The 5108-nt window shown below is 37.5% G+C and overlaps 1 protein-coding gene across 2 annotated transcripts in view; it reads left to right on the forward strand.

Moving 5' to 3' along the window:
* Positions 1-3930: 3930 nt before the first annotated feature.
* LOC117106087 (centromere protein F-like) overlaps positions 3931-5108 on the forward strand; it is a 46816-nt gene continuing 45638 nt past the window's right edge. Inside the window, exon 1 of one of the 2 annotated variants that reach the window (XM_033247425.1) lies at positions 3931-4077. The gene's annotated coding sequence lies outside the window, so the exon portion shown is untranslated. Of the gene's footprint in view, positions 4093-5108 lie in introns of both variants that reach the window. The other variant, XM_033247424.1, reaches the window with a different exon arrangement.

Raw genomic sequence — 5108 nt, forward strand, 5'->3', positions numbered from 1 at the left:
GTTACGCGCCTTCTTATAAGTTCCCCCCTCCCCCCAACTTTGAAAAATGTTCCGCCGGCCCTGGTACATTGCCAAACGAACAACGTACTTTCCCAAACGATGTAAAATGCCAAATGAACAACGGAATCGTCCATTATTTCAACGGGGTAATTGTAATTTTATAGCGTGCATCACGCCTCATCATCAGTTATCAAGTTCTTAGACTCCCCTACACAGAACTTAAAGGTGGTAGCTGGATTCCAACAAGCAATACCTGCATTAACAGAATAACACTTATTACGGGTAATTTGCCCGATGATGCAGAGTTGTTTGCGGCCTTTGATAGGCATTCCTTTGCGATCACTTCGGACAGGAGTAGACAGAAAAGTATAAATTCTACATAAAAACATGTTTCTTGTTTTTTATTACTTTAAAGATGCCATTATCACTGTATAAGTGTATTGTTATAAAAAAAAAAAGTATTAGAAATTAGAAAAAAAGCTAATTTTTGTGCAACAGGTCAAGAAAATCTATCAATTACATTGAATAAAATGTTGCATTGGTGTTGAACCCTGAATAATCATTATTCTAAATGTCATGTTACGCTGAATTGACATTATTAGTTGTGTAGCATGCACCCTTCAGATCAGCAATTTGTTACAGAGCAACATATCGGTACACGTCTAATGCCCTAGGGCAATTTTGATACCGGTACCTAATATAATAATAATGTTTAGTTGTGAATTCATGAAGGCCTGGTTCATGAATATTCCAAAAATTAAAACAATTAAAATAAAATAAAATTTTTCAAAAAGTATTATAATTGGCTCCTGTTTAATGCTGTTTGTATACAACACAGCATTCACTTCTATGTATCAATAATTAATCACTGAAAAACTCATTAGATAACTTCACACGCTACAAGGCTCCATTTATTACAATTTTTATAGCCTAATCATCAAACTAGTGAAAAACTGTTTACTCTCTTTTTGTCATTATTATTAAGGCTATTTTCAGAGTATAAACTTGCTCTGAAAAAAATCGTACAAATATTGGAGACAAGTTTATGAAATGTAGTTAGGTCATCTTGAGGATATTTCCCGCACGATTAAAATCGCAACGGTACTGGGTTTCTACAGGAGCTCGTGTTTCGTACAGGTCATTCCCTTCATAGAAAAAAACCTTTAATGGTGAAAGCGTTAGCAATAGTAGCCTAGGTTATGATACATAACACCGGATGTATAAAATTTTTTGGAGCGGCTGAAATATTTTCCGAAAATATAATGTATAGTCAATATGCTATTATTGCATTACGATTTTGTAAACAATTTTAGGCACTAATCTAAGCCGCTCCAAATCTCTTTCCTGTCTTCCTTCTTCCTTTATTCTTTCACAATTTTGCGTTTTTTTCATATTTTTCATAATTTTATACACTCACATATAGTCATTTGTTTAGGCCTAGTCTAGGCTAGACCTCAGCAATGCCTATTACTATATTATTTAAATATACAATTTTAATAGATAAGATTAATTTAACATATGGACATAGTACAGTAATTCATACTTAAATAATACATTAAATTTATAAATATAATAACGTTAACGAATAAATAACAATAACTGAACCGTGTACATAGTGTATCACTACTACAAATTTATTTATGTTCAATTATCGATTCATCACATTCGGTATTTCATTCCAAGCATTTATTTAGTGGTGGCATATTGACGCAATGACGTATTCCGCACGATTTAGAGTGCTTTATTTGCTTACATTAGGCTACTCTCCAGTTTGCGTGTTTTCCAAGATCTATTCGAACTGAATAGGCCTACCCAGTCAATTAAGCCCGGCCTATCCTGATTTTTATTCACTGTTTTCTATAGATTTTCATGGGCCGTCATTTGAATTCAAGAATGAAAGAATTATACTGTTTCACGCTTTCAGAAAATTCTTCTTAAGTGTTTCTTTTTCACCCTGCATCCAATATGGCCTGTGACGGGCCTAGTGAGCAGTAGCGGATCCAGGAAGTCGAAACGAAGGGGGCCCAGGGAGGGACTTTCACAGATGAGTTGATCTAGACCAATCCCATGGTTGGGGGGGCTGACGGAATGATGCCACCTAGTGGCCGGTTGGCAAACTGATCAGACCATGATTAACATGCCTATTTCCCTTTTTTTTCTTCAACAAATATGTTTTTTAATTTTGAAAAATTTAGGGTAGGGGGTCTTGACCGACACCCCCTCCCCCCAAATTGAATCGGAAGGAATTATCATACAGCAGAAGGAGGGTAGGCCTATAGACCACCAGCCGCCCACCATGGTTGGGGCTGAGGTAATGTATATATGATTATGGCACCTCAGTAGAATGGCCGGAAATACGGCACTCCCAGATTTTAAAGTTAGAATATTTTTTTTTTAATCTTGAAAATTACAGCCGCCATGTCCAGGCCGACTGGATATACTTGAATCCACCACTGAATTGAAATCAACACAGGAATCAATAATTCACTCACCTAAATAATATGAGGGGCCCACTGGCCGTTTTTTCTTCAAAAATATTAAGTTAGAAATTATTTAGGCCTATTTATATGAATGGATTCCTATCCCATGGGCCCCGGTGCTTTGTACTGGCTGCAGTGCCCTATCCCTACGCCAATAAACCATTATTTTAAATTCATTTCACATTGACCGATAATTATCAAAATCACCAAGTTCATTAACAGTTACCCCGAGAGATTGAAATGCGTGACTACACCAGTTGGCTGGGGCCGGGAGGGTGATCCACCAGGACCATCGCCGGGACGTCCACACTGGGCGCGGAGCTCGGTGTCCTTCAGTCACATTGGTGGGTGGCAATTGAACGCCCAAGACCGTACGCACTTCCTAGATTCTACCATAGAGAAAATAGAACAGTTCTGTTCTATTTTCTCTATGATTCTACTAAGTGCTTGGCATGGTTACCGTTGGCTGGGTTGTTGGTCGAGAAAGAGAAATTTTGTCGGTGAATTGATTCTTGAATGAGATAACTAATGCTCTCTAATGACTCAAGTTGTACTCCATGACCGGTTTTATATCGTTAATATCAAATAGGCCTAGGCCTACATTTTCCATTGAATTCATGATACAGGTAATTCGTTATCACACTTAAGACTTGTGCTTGCGTGACAAATGATCACGCATGTGTTTCTACAAAATGCGTGTTTCATCCAAAATCACTTTAAATGCGGGACTGTCCCGCCCGCACGATGCGAGGCGGTTGGTAATTATGCAGAATGTTTTGATGTTTGGCATGTGTACAACTGATTTTTCAAAGACACATGTAAACACCTAGATCTTCCCCAAGTTTATTCAAAAATATCATTAAGCCTAATCGTTTCCGTCCCTCCTTCAAACATAGTTTTGTGTTTTTAGAAAAATCAGTTGTACGTACGACAGAAGTGGATTTATCAAATTTGTTTCTCCTTCACCGGAGGAGAAACACTAGCTCATTTTGTAGACCCATTTCTATCGTTGATAATTTAATAAGGTGATTAAAGATGAAATCAAATCAAATATTTTTATTTCCATACAATAAGTAATACAATATACAGTAAGAAAAAAACAGTCACCAATTTGCATTTAATTCTTAACTATCCTCAGCACAATTTACCACTTATTAAAGTTAGTCTCTATACGGAATTATTAAAAAGTGATCCTTGGTTGCACACTAAGCAAGTTAGATTTTTAACAGGTTTTACGTGGGCTAACTAACGTTTTCATTTAATTAACTCCACACCTGTCTTCTAAGAATAGGATTGATCAAATCAAAGGCATTTTACGAAAAGTCCATGCTGAGAGATCTGATTGAGGTACGAAATGTCGCCACCACATAGCTCGTTGTTCCTCTAGCTCTGTAAGCGTTGTTCTCTCGACCAATGAAATTAGCTGTACGATAATCTCCGGCCGTTTTGCGGCAAGTTTAAAGGTTTAAACAAAACGGCCGCGCTGTGGTTCCGGTTTTAAAGACCTTAGCTTTCTAGCTGTTTTCCCCCCAGAAATAACTATGATTTTGACCGTTTAAGTGGCTCTGAATATGTGTGACTGATGGTTCATCGTAGGGTAACTATTTTAATAGTGTGTGTTTATTTTAGTTTGTTTTAAGTTCATTACTAAGACTAGGGCCTTGAGGCCTAGGCCTAGGCTAGCTAGGTAGGCGAGGCATATTTTCTTTAAATACTATCCTTGGGCCTAGCTAGCCGCGTACCGTGTAACGTCCGTGTCAGTACGTAGTCTAGTACCTAGGCCTAGGCTAGGTTACGTACTGCACTCCTGTAGCTTAGGCCCTTTGGGCCTAGTTCACTATGACAACTCCCTGGGCCTAGTTACTGGTAATCTATGGTATTGGATACTTAGAAAATAGATAGCCTAGGCCTAGGACTTGCTTTAAAGTTGGTAACCGTTTTCAAGGCCGGATGCGACACTGTATTAATTAGCGCCGACTTAAGCCTGTTTATGCTAACTATCGTAAGTAAAGTAGGGTAGTCTATTATATTGTACTGTTAGGGTGTTCAGGGGAAAATTTCACAATAGGCCAATTGCATTGTAAATGGTTTTATATTGAAGGTCTTGATGAGGTGATTCCTACGGAAGCACCTAAATGCCATTCGACTTGACGACTTGTCAAGATAATTATGTTGTCAAGTCGACATAATATACATATCATGTCGACATGGCGAGATAGATTATCTTGACAAGTCGATATACTAAAAATGTTTTGTTGTCATGACAAGATAGGTTATCTTGACAAGTCGACATACTAAAAATTGTATGTTGTCATGGTGAGATAAATTATCTTGACAAGTCGACATAGTAAAAATGTTATGTTGTCATGGCGAGATAGATTATCTTGACAAGTCGACATAATACATATTGTATGTTGTTATGGCGAGATAGATTATCTTGACAAGTCGACATAGTAAAAATTGTATGTTGTCATGGTGAGATATATTGTCATTGCGAGATAGATTATCTTGGCAAGTCGACATAGTAAAAGTTGTATGTTGTCATGGCGAGATAGATTATATTGACAAGTCAATATAATACATATTGCATGTTCATGGCGAGATAGATTATCTTGGCAAGTCGACATA

The sequence above is a fragment of the Anneissia japonica genome, unplaced genomic scaffold (assembly GCF_011630105.1).
Source record: "Anneissia japonica isolate Jap-2015-1 unplaced genomic scaffold, ASM1163010v1 scaffold287879_len466271_cov187, whole genome shotgun sequence".
In the NCBI taxonomy this organism is placed as follows: Eukaryota; Metazoa; Echinodermata; class Crinoidea; order Comatulida; family Comatulidae; genus Anneissia; species Anneissia japonica.